The 16,409-nt window shown below is 35.8% G+C and overlaps 1 pseudogene; it reads left to right on the top strand.

Annotated features, from left to right (window-relative positions):
* LOC100659894 (ras-related protein Rab-13-like) overlaps positions 1-15,083 on the top strand; it is a 44,415-nt pseudogene extending 29,332 nt beyond the window's left edge.
* Positions 15,084-16,409: the final 1,326 nt, after the last annotated feature.

Raw genomic sequence — 16,409 nt, 5'->3', positions numbered from 1 at the left:
CATGCAACATATAGGATAGTGTTTGCCAAAGCTGCCTTCAAAGATAAATGCATTTTATTGGAATCTGTGATGCATAGAATATTGTCTAATTGATTACACAGCCCATTCGACAATCTAAAGTAAAAGAGATTAATGGATCAGTGCAACCCTGAGTAGAATTAGCTGCCAAACAAACAGCTCATAATTCAATTTATCTTGTCACTAGAAATATGGCCTGGATATTGCACCTGGCTATTAAGAGCAAGTTGATGTCTCTACAGCAACGTGTACAGAACTTTTACCTATGTGGACTTGAAATATCACAGACACCTTTCAGAGAAACTGCACATTGGAGGAACTACACACAAATTTACTATCAGAAAAGGATATGCATATGCTATTGACTTCTTTTGATGCTGCATAAGCCCTATATTATTATAACTTTAGTTTGCAATATATATAGACAAAAGAGGCACATAAACTGATGCAGTTCTTAAAAGTGCTGACAACATATGAACGAACATGTTTCTGAGGCACTTAAGAGTGTAGACAGGATGAAGAATCATTCAGCCACAATAAACCTGTTGGAGATCTTTCCCAGGCTTCCAGAAAAAGGCTTTTAAGTTATTTCTTATTTTATGCTTTGATTAGATTGACATGAGGAGCACCATAACAGGAAGTGTTAGATATGAACTTATTAAGTATGTCAAGCAAATGGGAAAAAGTATCTATTCAAGGCTTCTATGAAAATCTATGTCAGAGCCAAGATCTTGGTTGGTAGAAACATTATCGCTTCATAAAGCTCTTCAAGTAAATTTTCATTCTGCTTTTTATTTGAGTGACAGAATGACTAAAATAATGAACAGTGCACGACTGTTTAAAATGATTGCATTGGCCACATCTGTAAGCCCTTGAAGTAATGGCGGCCTTTATGAATTAATTGATCGTTATGTAGAATCCTGGGTGCTTTGTGAAGTAAATAGGCGGTATCAAAGGCGGAGGCATGACTGTGTGCAGCATTGCTAAGAGAATTCCTTTATAACTCCACCCTCCTTTTGATTATGCTATATCTTTAGTGTTAAAAAAGTTTCCCAACATGATTAATTTTGGTTAACTCTTCATTTGAGAAATCTGCTTTCTAAGGTAGTGTTTTTCTTATCTTGAAAGTAGCAGAACCCTTTTGTACACAAAAGTATTTTTATTGTATCAGTGATAAAAACCAAAAATGCCTGTTGCTGTTGAGTCGATTCCAACTCATAGGGAGCCTACAGGACAGAGCAGACTGCCCCATAGGGTCTCCAAGTAGCGACGGGTGGATTCAAACTGTTGACCTTTTTTGGTTATTAGCCAAGCTCTTGACCACTGCACCACTAGAGCTCCATCGGTGACATGAAGCAAATTAAAATTGTTATTTAATTTGTATAAATATATTCTATAAATTAAGGTAAGTGACAGTTAAACAACAAGTAAAAATAATGAAACTATTTCGATAAATATAAAGCAGAGAATGGGGTGATAAATAAGGATTGCTTTCTTTTTCAAAAACCAGCATTCAGTCGAGCTCCATTTTATTTTGGTTATACAGCCATTGAGAAAACCCTGGCAAACTGTTGCAAATGGTAACTGTTTTTAAAGAGTTTGTGTTAGGTCACTGCTGCACAGCTTTTAAAGAGCAGTTAACAACAGGTTTTCCTTATCTGCCAATCAAATACCTGGCAGAGATTAAACTTCAGTATGGGATAATCAATTATTTCACTGAGAGGCTTATAATAAAATTTTTCTTTTCTGAACTGAATATATGAATAGCTTCCTTTTATGCAATCGTTCATTTTTTTTAAAGATATTGAAGTGCATTTTTTCCATTTATTCACCCACCTGAAGCTTCTAGAGGTTTTAATATGGAAATGAAAAGAAATAACTGAGTAATTGTGAAGCAGTCACTGGCTAGAAGGGAAGGTAAACCTAGATATGAAACCAGACTATAGGATTTATTAACTGTAAGACCTTGACAATGTTATTGAACGTCTTTAATCCTTCATTTTCTTATTTGTAAAATGGTGATTAAAGGATGTACCTTTCAGCAGCACACCTGTGACATAGTAATAATTATAATGAATGGCACCTATTAATTGCGTATTATTTTGCAAGCACAGGCTGAAGTACTTTATCCATATTATTTCATTGACACAGAAAAATGCTTTTAGGTGGGTACGATTATTATCTCACATGTCATAGATGAGGAAAACGAAACATACATTTTTTTAATAGTTTTCTAATGTCACCCAGGTTAGTAATAGAGTCAATATTTCAGCCCGTGAAATATGACTCCAGATCCAGTTTAAAAAAAAAAAAAAAGTCATTAATTTAGAGTTAGTGATGTGATCAGAATTATCAAATAACTCTGTGAAAGAGCTTTTTTGAAAACAATTATGCATCATTTAAAAGTCAAAAATAGGTTGTTAAATAAAATAGAGGTGGTTACAGTTATATAATGGTAAAACAGCAAGATAGTTATAAAAAAAAAAAGAGCAGTATTATTCGGTGATTTTCATGTAAAATAAATGTCTGATGAAAATTCAAATTAATACATCCAAAAATCAGTAAAAGCATTCTACTTCAAAAATAAATATGTTCCTGATGGTGCAGCTCTGGTGGTGCAGTGGTTAAAGTGCTCGGCTGCCAACCGAAAGGTTGACAGCTGTACCCACCAGTCACTCTGTGGGGAGAAAGATGCGGCGATCTGCTTCCGTAAAGATTTATAACCTTGGAAACCCTATGAGGTCGCTATGAGTCTGGAATGCACTGGACAGCAGCGTTTGATTTTTTGTCTTCCTGGTGGTACAGTGGTTAAGCACTCGACTGCTACCTGAAAGGGTAATGGTTTGAACCCACCGGCTGCTCCGCAGGAGACAGATGTGGCAGTCTGCTTCCATAAGGTTATAGCCTTGGAAACTCTATGGGACAGTTTTACTCTGTCCTATACGGTTGCCGTAAGTCAGAGTTGACTTGACAGCAGTGAGTTTGGTTTGGCTGAAATGGAATTCGGTAATTTGATAGATTAGTGATGCATAGATTAGTGATGCATAGAGGTTTTTTTTAGAGTTCTAGAGTCTTCTACTGCTTTAACTCTCTTGCTTTGCTGAGAAAATGAAAAGTGGAAGGAAAAGTAAAAACAGAATGAAACACAGACGTACAGAACTAGGAATTGCATCATATATATGCTCTGACTTTTTTTTTGTTCTTGGAAATAAAAAGGTTGGGGAAGCCGAAGTGTTATTATACAGGACAGATTGATGAAGCAATAGTGGAGAAAAATTAAGTTGAATAATTGAGCTGTTTAGTAGTGTGGTGTTTTTATTTCTTTGTATCTTCTTTTGATTTTATTATGTTTTGAAAGTGATAAACATGGTAATTATATTTAATACCTGAAAAAGCATAACTGAATAGAATGTTCCATTTTTATTAACCACACCTCTATGAGTCGGAATCAACCTGACGACAATGTGTTTGTTTTTCGTTTTTTTTTTGTTTGAAAGCAACGCCTAACTCCTGTGATAAAGAAAATACTGATTATATGTAACATATTGAATACTAAGTGCTATGATTGATGGAGGCATAGTGGTTAAGTACTACAGCTGCTAACCAAGAGGTTGGCAGTTCGAAACTGCCAGGTGCTCCTTGGAAACTCTATGGGGCAGTTCTACTGTGTCCTATAGGGTCGCTATGAGTTGGAATCGACTCAGCGGCAGTGGGTGGGTGTGGTATGATTGCTGTATTTGAATTAACTTATTTTATACTCATGAAATCCTCTCAGGTAAGTGGTGTGAAAAATTTGTGTTTTTCTCTTGGAGAAACTGAGGTTTATAGTGGTTGTTTCTTGCCCACTGTCAGGAAATTAATAAGTGGGAAACTAGGATTTGTACCCTAGCCATAAGGTTACTAAAACAGCAAGGTAACCATTGTGATACCATTTATAATTTATCTCCATCCATCAATTATGTGGTAATTCCTTCACATTTAAGTTGTAAAAAATAATTTTGAACATTAATCTTAAAGCCTTTCTTTCTCTATTAGCTGGGCACTCTTGGAGCCAATTAGATATACTCTGTCTGGATTTCATTGCAATAATTGGCTCATTTCAGTTGGTGTGTTAATTCCTCTCTAGGCAACCTGGCAGAACTGTTGGCAGCTCTAATGTGTACCTCTCATTAGGTCTGCATTACGGTACTTATAACTTTTAGCACCCTTGCTGATATTACATTTTCTTCCTCATCTATGAAAGGCTGGTCATATCAATCACTTATTATGACTGTTAGGACCTATAAACAAAACCCCGTTGATTTTGGCACAGTAGGGCAAGGAGCAGAACAATGTTTCTTACATCAACTGGTTCTTCAGACTTGTGATTCCTTTGGTGGGAGAAATAGTGACATTTCTTGGGAATGATCTTGGTTTCCTAATTCCCTTTGGGGCCACACAATTATTTGTCCAGCTCAACATTTAAGAGCTTAGTCAATTTCCTTGAAAGAGTTGAAAGATGACAGTCACATTGGTCTCGGATGTTGCCTTTCACTGGGAGCTTTATACCTTCAGTCTTTCAATTCCTGGCATTCAAGATGGAAGAGAGAATGGAATTTCATCTGTATGTCCAGTAGCCATTATTGTTATGATTCTGACCTTCTAGCATTAGAAGCTATTTTTCTTCATATTTTCTTTCAAATTCATTTGTTTGGCTTTGTATTTACTCAGTTATACATTTGCCATTGCTTTGGCTTCATTATATATACATTTCACAACATATCAGTGCTTAAACTGAATTATATATTTTTTCTAGAGCCCCACACTTTCAGTATCACAGGAGATGGTAAGGCATACATAGATAGTGGCTACCATGTCCGATGAATACTGCCCCAAATCTGGTGATATTTAAGAACATATTGCAAGTACAGTTAATAGCAAACAAACATTAGAAATACAAAAAATGAACAGGTTAGAGCATGTAGTAGGAGAAGATACCTTAAGAATCATTTTATCTTAATGCAGGAAACGTATCCAGATTAAACCGTCATTGTTCCAAGTACTATCTATTGTGTCAAAAATGCCAGTTGTCAAACCTACCCACATCCAGCATGCTATTGTCTTTTTTTTTTATTACTCTTTTTTTCCCCGAAAGTGATAAAACCATAAATATGTATCAGGGCACATATGTAAATGAAAGAAAGACTATTTCTCTGCTTCTCTTATCGTAAGCTAATTATGGCAATTAACTTAAAATTGATGGTTGGTAATTGGAAACGGCTTCTACTCACAGATTCGCTATGAGTCAGAATTGACTTGCTGACAATGTTTTTTTTTTTAATTGGAAGTAGTGTGCATTATTTCCAGAAATACTTTATAGAGAGGAATGCCCTTTTTTCATTCCTTTCTATGGACAGTTCTATAATTATGACTTGCTGTAACCAGAGCAATTACCTTGAGTCCTGAGGTAGATAGTGAGTTTAGGGCAGGAAGATACAACAACTTGGTCCTTGAAGCTCAGCCCTGGAATGCCTAGGTTTACCTGAGTGAAAAGTAACCTTCTATCTTGTTCAATCTACCACAAGGTTGGGTTTTATGTTTTTTTACAAGTAAAATAATCCTAATTAATACAGAAGTTGATGCTTGGAAGTGAGATGTTATTCATGAAAGAAATTAAAAATGTGTCACCAGCTTACCAAAGACAAACAAACAAACCCAAGTGGACTCTGACTCATAGTGACCCTATAGGACAGAGTAGAACTGCCCCATTGGGTTTCCAGGGAGTGCCTGGTGGATTTGAACTGTCAACCTTTATGGTTAGCAACTGTACCTCCTAACTGCTACACCACCACTGGCTTAGTCATTAGAAAAAAAGGAAGAGATAACTTAATCAGAATCTCTAAATATTCATGTATGAATTTGATTGACTTCTTGCCTATTCCTCTGACATGACAAGAACCCAGCTCAGATAGTCATTGTTCCTGGGGCTTACTTCTTAGAGTCAAGTCATGTAGAACAGACTGAAATCTGAAGGAGCCAAAGTACAGCCAACTCCAGTAAAGGTCAAGTATGATCAGCCAAACCACAGCTAAACTTCAGCCAATCTGCAGAATCATGACTGTGAAGTAAATAATTCTTGTTTTAAGCCCGAGGTATTTTTTCTTTTTCTTTTTTATCTTCTGCATTATTGCAGCATAACCCTAATATATATTTTAACAAAGTGAATCTTCACAAACACCATCTGAGGTAGGTAAAATTATTCACATTTTGCAGTTGAAGAAATTGAGGTACAGGGAAGTTAAAGAGCTTCAAAAGTGTATTGATAGGAAAAGGTAGACATGTAATTCAAAACTAGGTAAACTATTTTCATATGCATGCATTGAGCCATTATATTATTTAGGGAAGCCTGTGTTCATGGAGAGAAAAATAAATGTCTTTTTTGTTTATGCCACTCTTGCTTCAATTACTCTGGGAGCCTAAGCAAGCCCTAACTATTATAACTTCATGAGTTATTAGGACTGGGAGTTAGTCTTATATAATTGATTTAAGAACAGCTTTTTAACACTAGAGATAAAAGCAAAAAGCAGATAGAGCTCAGTGAGTTATAAGAGAGTGAATATGCGTAGGATCACCACTCTGGTCAAGAAATAAAACACAGTTAGAACCTCAGAAGCTTTAAATATGCTCCTTTCCAATTACAGCCCCCTCAACATCCTAAGGATAACCACTCTACCGGCTTGTGTAATTATCACTTCCTTGCTTTTCTTTAGAGTGTGATCAACTAAATATTTTGCCAGGGTTTGTAGTTTACATAAATGGAATTGAACAATATTATGCCAGTTTATTCTTTTTTCTTGCTGTATGATACTACTTTTTACAAATATATCACATTTAAATGATTCATTACAAATCAAAAACCAAATTCCTTGCTGTCAAGTTAATTCTGGCTCACAGCAATCCTATAGGACAGAGTAGAGCTGCCCCATATGGTTTCCAATGAGTGACAGGTGGATTTGAACTGCCGACCTTTAGGTTAACTGCTGTGCCACCAGGGCTCCAATTCATTATACAGTGATAGACATTTAGGCTTTTTTATATTTCTTCATTGCTGTGAATAAAGTTGCTATATGCAAGCTTGTATATGTCTCGTTGTGTTTGTGCACACATGTCTATGTATTATATACCTAGGGATAGAATTGCTGAACCATATGGTATACATATCTTCAAATTGCCAATATTATTTCAAATTAATTAAATAATATATACTTAAACAAGCATTGTAGCTAGTTTCTTCACACCACAAACTTTCCACAACTTAGTATTGTCAGTCTGTTCTGTGATTTTAATTTTTACTTTCTGATTTACTAATGACATTGGGCCATTTAGATGTCTTTTTACTGAAATTGCCTATTTAAGCTGCTTGCCCATTCTTCTTTTGGGTTTTATGTCTTTTTAGTACCGATTTGTAGGAGTCTTTATGTATTTTTGATACAAGTTTTTGTTGGATACACGGACCATCTCCTTGATCTCACAAAATCCTATCATGCAATCTATCACCAAGACCATATTTTCCAATTACTGATCCTTTTTCTTGGTTTCCAACTTTTGCATTCCAATCACCAGTAATTATCGATGCATCTTGATTGCATGTTTGACCAATTTCAGAATACAGTAATTGATAGAAATCTTCAATTTCTTCATCTTTGGGGTTAGAGGTTGGTGTGTAAATTTGAATAATAGTCATATTAACTGGTCATCCTTGTAGGTACATGGATATTATCTTATCACTGACAGTGTTGTACTTCAGGATAGATCTTGAAATATTCTATTTGGCAATGAATGTGATGTCATTCCTCTTCAATTAGTCCTTTGTGGAAAGAGATAATGGAGGAGCTCAATATTGTCAGTCAGAGCAAGACTAGGTGACAGCTGTAGAACAGATCATCAATTGGTCATAGGCAGGATCAAACTGAAGGTGAGGAAAATTTTAAAAAGTCTATGAGAGCCAAAGTATGACCTTGAATACATCCCACCTGAATTTAGAGACCACCTTGAGAATAGATTTGATGCATTGAACACTAATGGACAAAGACCATGTAGGTTGTGGAATGACATCAAGGATATCATACATGAAGAAAGGAAAAGATCACTGAAAAGACAGGAAAGAAAGAAAATACCAAAACAGATGTCAGAAGAGACTCTAAAACTTGCTCTTGAACATCAAATAGTTAAAGAGAATGGAAAAAATGATGAAGTAAAAGAACTAAACAGAAGATTTCAAGGGGCAGCTCGAAAAGACAAAGTATTATACTGAAATGTCCAAAGACCTGTGAGAGTTAGAAAAACAAAAAGGAAGAACATCCTCAGCATTTCTCAAGGTGAAAGAACTGAAGAAAACTTCAAGACTCGAAATGCAATATTGAAGGACAAAATATTGAACGATGCAGGAAGTATCAAAAGAAGATGAAAGGAGTCACTGTACCAAAAAAAGTGGTTGAAGTTCAGTCATTTCAGGAGGTTTCATATGATCGAGAACTGATAGTACTGAGGAAATAAGTTCAAGCTGCACTAAAGGCTTTGGAAAAAAATAAGGCTCCAGGAATTGACAGAACACCAACTGAGATATTTCAATAAACAAATGTAATGCTGGAAGCATTCATTCATTCATATTAAGAAATTTGGAACACAGCTATCTGATCAACTAACTTGAAGCGATTCATATTCGTGCCCATTCCAAAAAAAAAAGTTGTGCAATGTAATGTGGAAATTATTGAACAATATCATTAATAACATATGCAAGTAAAATTTTGCAGAAGATATTTCAAAAATGGTTGCAGTAGTTCAAGCTGAATTCAGAAGAAGATGTGGAAAGAGGGATATCATTGCTGATGTCAGATGGATATTGGCTGAAAGCAGAGAGAATACCAGAGGGTGTTTACATTTTTAATTTACTATGCAAAGGTATTCGACTGACTGTGTGTATCATAAAAATTATGGATAACATTGCAAAGAATGGAAATTCCAGAACATTTAGTTGTGCTTATGTGGAACCTGTACACAGACTAAGAGGCAGTCATTCGAACAGAACAAGGGGATAACTACATGGCTTAAAATCAAGAAAGATATGTGCCAGGGTTGTATTCTTTCACAATACTTATTCAGTCTCTTTGCTGAGCGAATAATCCGAGGAGCTGAACTACATGAAGAAGAATGCGGCATCAAGATTGAAGAACTCATTAACAACCTGTGATATGCAGATAACACAACCTTGCTTGCTGAAAGTGAAGAAGACTTGAAGCACTTACTGGTGAAGATCAAAGACTACAGTGTTCACCATGAATTACACCTCAACATAAAGAAAACCAAAATCCTCACAACTGGACCGATAAACAACATCATGATAAATTGAGAAAAGATTGAAGTCGTCAAGGATTTCATTTAACTTGGATCCACAATCAGCACCAATGGAAGCAGCAGTCAAGAAATCAAATGGCCTATTTACATCGGGCAAATCTGCTGCAAAAGATCTCTTTAAATTGTTAAAAAAAAAAAAAGATGTCACCTCGAGGACTAAGGTACACCCTGACCCAAGCCATGGTATTTTCAAATACCTCATATGCATGTCAAAGCTGGATGTCTTAGTCATCTAGTGTTGCCACAGCAGAAATACCACAAATGGATGGCTTTAACAAAGAGAAATTTATTTGCTCACAGTCCAGTAGGTTACAAGTCCAAATTCAGGGTGTTGGCTCCAAGGAAAAGCTTTCTCTCTCTGTTGGCTCTGGAGGAAGGTCCTTGTCCTCAGTCTTCCCCTGGATTAGGGAGGTGACTTGAGTGAGGGTGGTGTTACAATCCTACCCTAATCCTCTCAGCATAAAATTACAATCACAAAATGGAGGACAACCATACAATACTGGAAATCATGGCCTAACCAAGTTGATACACACATTTTTGGAGGACATAACTCAATGCATGACACTGGACAATGAATGAGGAAGACTGAAGAGGAATTGATGCCTTGGAATTGTGGTGTTGGTGAAGAATATTGAAAATTCCATGAATTTCCAGAAGAAGAAACAAATTCGTCTTGGAAGAAGTACAGGCAGAAAGCTCCTTAGAAGCGAGGATATCAAGACTTCATCTCAAGTACTTTGGGCATATTATCCACCAGGAGGGATCAGTCTTTGGAGAAGAATATATTTTATTTTTGGCGGTTTTGTAATTTTTGCTATACATTTAGTTGTTATATTTATGTATGTGATCAGTTTTGAGTTACTTTCTGTATATGGTGTCAGGTAGGGTTTGAGGTTGTTTATTTACTCATTCATTTATAGTATATGGCTATCCAGTTGTTTCAGCACTATTTATAGAAAAGATTAGCCTTTTCTCCTTGAATTGCATTTTTTAAATTGTCAAAGTTAAAGTGCCCATCTATGGCTGGTTCTATTTCTGGACTCTCTATCATGTTCCCTTTATTTCTATATGTCTTTACTCCAATACCACACTTACTTGATTAATGTAGCTTTATCAATATATTAATCAGCTTTAACATAGTGTTGAAAACATATAGTGCAATTCTTCCAACTTTTTCTTCTTTTTTGAAGTTGTTTTGGTTATTCTAGGTCCTTTGCTTTTCCATATAAATTTTAGAAATGGCTTGTAGATTTCTACAAAACAAAAGCATTCTGGGGTATGATTTAGATGGCGTTTAATTTATTTGGGGAGAATCAACATTGTAACATGATTGTTGTTTAATTGATGAATGTATCACTGTAGTTATTTAGATCTCATACCAAGTAGTCTTAAGATGGGATCTGAACCCACAAATGTGGCCACCATATGAAGATATCAGTCTTGGAAGCTTAGGAATGAGGGACTTGGTCCTGAAAGAGGATATCTAGGTGATGTAAAAAAAAAAGATATACCATAGTATATTTCATAGTCCAACCTGTGTCACTTGGATCCATTGCTTCATGTAATAATCTCTATAGTCCAATCTGTGAACAGTTCCTCCAATATTCTGTTTGTCTCTTAGTCATATACCTGAGGCAGCATAACTCTGAGAAAAATATCACATCAGATGAAGCAGCCGTAACTGGTGAAGTTTGCAGGAGTACTACCAACACCTGCTTCCTGCATCCTTTACGTTTTTAAGTGTGGCACTAATTCCTCTACCTAGAGCGTGTTACCATTTTTTTATTCTACTTGACCTTCTCTACTGTGGTAACACTTAAGTGAGAGTTCTCAGTCCAAGGAAAAAGTATAGGGATTCTCCAGATTTTCCAAGTGAAACCATTGTAAGTATTTATTCGTATACCAGAAAAATATCCACTTGATGGGTGTGTGCACCTTGGGACCCCACTGTGATTGAGACTTGGGCCAGAATTCCACATACTATGCCCACTAAATGCACATTCTCATACGGAGGCCATTGTAGCAATTCAAGTCCCTGGCTATCAATGTCACCTTGGACAGTGTGTTTAATATAGAAATACTTTATAACTGTTTTCATTTTTAAAAATGTGAAAAGAAAAAAATAACAAAGGACCTAGATTCTAGCTTCCTCTAAATCTTGGGATGCTTATAGGTTTTTCTTTTATAAATCAGAGAGAAGACAAATGAGTTTGAGTGTATATATATTATATATATATACACAAATTTTATACATGTGTGTGTATAAAAAAAATTTTATATATATATACACACACATATATATTTAAAATAGCCGAATATGGACTTATTTTTTATCTTATTTCCATTTCAGAAAGTTCAAGTTAAATATTTGTAGTTATTTTTTTCTTTGTTAACATATATATTAAACTTCTCTTCTTTTATATATTTTATGAACACAATTTCTGTGAACTAGTTCTCCATTTTCACTGTTTATATTCCCAGTTTCTCTTTTATACCTGTATACTTTGCTGTTATTTCAATTTCTAAGTGAAATTTGTATTATCTTTTTGTGATATTTTTCAAGAAATTGTTTGTAGGTCAACATCCTCGTGTTCTCTGCAGATATTGTCATTTTCCTAAATAAGGCCTTTAACAGGCTCTTTCTCCATGAACTGCAGCTTGCAGTGAGACTAACAGGCTTTTGAAGTTGCTTGTTAGATTTTCTTTGATGTATTTCTGAAGATTGTAGAGAACACAATCAACCCCTAGTGTGTTCATATATGTTTTGATGTCTTTTCAAATCCAATTTTTGTTTCTAAAGTAGAGAAGTTCACAACCCTATTTCTAGCAGTTTCTATCCTTCTGAAAGAACATCTTTCAGACTTTTGCCTTCATCACTGTGATAGGTTTCGAATGCTTATTGTGTTCCTTACAACTGAAAATCGAAATATTATAATATTTAACTCTGCTTGTAAGAAAGCTAAATGCATTCAAATACATCATTGTTATTTAAAATTTTATGATTTCTTCAGAGTTTATAGTCATTTAAGAGTTACTCTGGATAAAAGCAAACTGATGAAAAAGCTGGAGTAATAAGCACCCTAATAGAAGAAGATTTGTGTTTTGGGTGATTTTACTAAGAGTGGGGAATATTTCTAACTAAGTACTCCAAAAAGAATCTTTATGAGTAAATAGGTTACTGATTGGTAGCTCTTACTTTTGGGATATAATGGGTCATTATCATTAGTTATGTTCCCCAAATCATAGCTTCAACTCTAATAGGAGTTCTAATAGGACGTTCCTCTCCTTCTTCCTCTCTCATCTTTTGTTCTATTATAGGTTAAATATCAGTGAAACTCCATTACGCTACCACTTAATTCACAACACAGACAATAATCATATGCATAATGGGCAAATGTTTCAGGGAAAGTCAAACGATAGGATTTCCAAAGATTTGTCTAATTACGTCAGTCTAGTGACTCTATTAAATAAATAAATGGTTGTTTATAAGTAATTCCTACTGTAATGTAACTCCTATTGGTTCTTCATACAGTTAGGCTAATTGTATTTGTTGAAAATGCACTTCTACTTACTAGAAATGAAAACAACTAAGCCCAGTAGTTCATGGTTCAGGGCTTAGGTTTTCTGTACCTGGCTTTATAAGTGACAACTCAAGTCAACTGTCCACCTGTTTCCCCCTTGTGTTCTTCAACTTGAAGCCTAATATCAAGAAGAACCAACAAGTCTAAAACCAGGAGCAATCTTGTTTTCCAGAAGTTCTTTTCTAATATGACATCCTCAACGAAGCTTGGCTAAGTGATTTTCTTCTGAAGTCCCACACGTATATAGATAGCTATATTGCATTTCTTATCATTGTATTTATTTTACTCCTTTACATATGTTTCTCCATAAGTAGCTTATTATGAAGAAATGTCTTAAAATAAAACTATGCCTTCATCATTTATCCATATTACTTACCATATACTAGATCAATAGATGCCCAATAAGTGCTAATATATTTATTTCAGTGAATGTTGTTGTTTATTAAGCTTTCTGCCAGGGTGACTAATTAGCAAACCTGTCTGCTACTTCACTCAGAATCAGAGCTGGAGAAACTATAAAGAGAAAGCATAAATCCAAGAAATAAAACAACAACAACAAAAAAAAAAACATACGGAGTGTCTGCCTTGGCCAAAGCCTACTACCACCTCTTCATGTTCCTGCTGATTGGGACTCAGGGGTGGGCAAGACTTGTCTGATCATTCTCTTTGCAGAAGATAATTTCAACAATATTTACTTCTCCACCGTCAGAATTGACTTCAAGATTTGCACTGGGGACATACAGTGAAGAAGATCAAACTGCAAGTTTGGAACAGAGTTGGCTAAGAGCAATTCAAGATAATAATTACCACCTCTTACCTGATCATGGGGCCACGGGCATTACCGTAGTATATCATAACACAGATGAAAAATCCTTCCAGAATATACAGAACTGAATGAAGAGCATCAAAGAGAATGCTTCAACTTGAATGGAACACCTCTTGCTGGGAAGAAGTGTGACATGGAGGCCAGGAGGAAGGTGCAGAAGGAGAAGGCTGGTAAGTTGGCTTGGTAGTGTGTAATCAGATCTTTTGAGACAAGTGTGAAATCCAGTATGAATGAGCATGAGGCCTTCAGTTCCCTGGCCTGGGACATCTTGCTCAAGTCAGGAGTCTAGAGACTGGGAAACAACAACAAGCCCACCAGCACTGACCAGAAAACCTGTGGCAAGAAAGACACCAACAAGTGCTCCAAGTGCTGAGGACTCCTGCTCCCTCTACCCTGAGGCTGGGTGCTGAGCTTGTGGAAGGCAGGGCTGAGGGGCTGGGCAGGGGGGAAATAGCTAATGGGGCTTAGAGGAGTAAACGAGTATATGGTAGGGAAAATGAGGAGAAAATAGAGAAGAAATAAAGGGAGGGGTAGCAGGTAACAGGGAAAGAAGAAAAAGAGGTAGAATAGAGAGGGAAGGAGAGACAAGGAGAAGGTATGAAAGAATTGAGAAAGTGAAAAAAGGTGAGAAGGCATAGGAAAAGAGGAAGGAAAGACAGATGGCCCCAGACTGCCCTGGGTTTCCAGGGAAAACCTAAATGTAAATATATTGATTTATTATGTTACTAAATCAGGTTTTAGGGCCCTGTGAGTGGCTGACTCAGCACCACCCTCTGAAATTCAGTCCTATCCTGTCAGTCTGCATGTTCTTTCTCAATATTAAAGGCCACTATTTGCAACCACCCACACGCACACAATAAACCATGAGAATTCCCTGAAATGTGGAGGCAGAAAGGAAAGGTCAATATAAAAAAATCCAGGGTATTTCAAATGCGTATACATATACATACACGCATATGTGTGTATATATATATATATATATATATACACACACACACATACACACATACATACATATACATGTATGTATGTGTGTGTGTATATATATATCTTTGTGTGTGTATATATATATCTTTGGGGGAAACATCAACCTAATTATAAAGGAAATCACTGAAGAATTATAGTACATTAAAGACAAAAACTTGGGGTCTACAAAGTGAGGAGTGAAAATACAAAGCAGAGAAGAATTTATTTTTGCAATACGTATGATAGACCATGAACATAAATAGTATCTACAAAAAAATAGGAAAAAGACAAATATCAACCTCCACCCACCCCAGAGTAGGCACAATACTTGAAAATGACTTCCCAAAAGGAGATGCTCAAATGCCCATTAACCATGTGAAAAGGTGCTCAATCTCATTAGTACTCTGGGGGAATGTAAATTAAAACTCTGATTAGACACCAGTGTTCAAAATCGCTAAAATTAAAGCCTAAGATACCAAGTGTTGTAAAGCAAGTTGAATGCCTGAAACAGCTCTACCTAATTGTTGCAATATAAATTGTTATAATCATTTTAGAAAATGATTTGGTATTATCCGTTAACATAGATCACTGGCCTACCATATTACCAGCAATTCCATTCCTGGGTATGTTTCCAGTAGCATTGTACACGTGTGTACCATATATTCTTAATGGTAGCCCTATTCACATTAACAACAAAAAATAATTGGAAACAAATGCCCAACAATAGCAAAATGCATAAATTGCAATATATTCGCTCAGTGGAATTCTGTGCAGTAATGGAAATACATATACTGCTACTCCACTCAAAGTCATGAATGTGTTTCACAAACATAACGGTAAGCAAAAGAAGACACATATAAATGCATGTTACATGATTCAAGAGATCCAGAGAGAAAACTGCAGAAGCAGAATGCCAAATGTTGCCAGGCCAGGAGACCTGTTTCACCAAATAAATGGACCAAGCTCCTAGCTGGAGAATAGTCTGAGAAATCTTAAGGCTGAAATTTATCTGGAATTTTGGTGTGTATTTCATAACCATAAATGAATGGATAATGTTACACCACAGAACTTTAGAAATTCATTTCTTATAACACTTTATATAATGAATAAAGTATTTTTAGGAAAAAGAGGATCATCAATTTTGCCTTTGCATATTAGAAACAACGCTGGAGATCAAATGATAGAATTTTGTAAAATCAACTACCTATTCATTGGAAATACCTTTTTTTCAACAACATAAACAGTGACTATACACATGGACTTCACCAGGTGGAATACACAGGAATCTGTGGAAAGAGATGATGGAGAAGCTAATATTATCAGTCAGAACAAGGTTAGGAATTGGCTGGGGAATAAACCATTAATTTCTCAGATTCAAGTGCAAGTTGAAGCTGAAGAAAATCAAAACAAGTCCATGGGAGCCAAAGTACGACCTTGAGTATATCACCCCTAAACTTGGAGACCATCCCAAGAAAAGATTCAAAGTGTTGAACACTAATGACTGAAGACCAGAGGAGTTGTGGGATGACATCAAGGACATTATACATGAAGAAAACAAAAGATCATTACAAAGACAGGAAATAATGGATGTCAGAAGTGACTTTGAAATTGGTTCTTGAAATAGA

The sequence above is a fragment of the Loxodonta africana genome, chromosome 11 (genome assembly GCF_030014295.1).
Source record: "Loxodonta africana isolate mLoxAfr1 chromosome 11, mLoxAfr1.hap2, whole genome shotgun sequence".
Classification (NCBI taxonomy): domain Eukaryota; kingdom Metazoa; phylum Chordata; class Mammalia; order Proboscidea; family Elephantidae; genus Loxodonta; species Loxodonta africana.
Note: the sequence above shows the minus strand (reverse complement) of the source record. Positions and strands in the feature narration are given on the sequence as shown.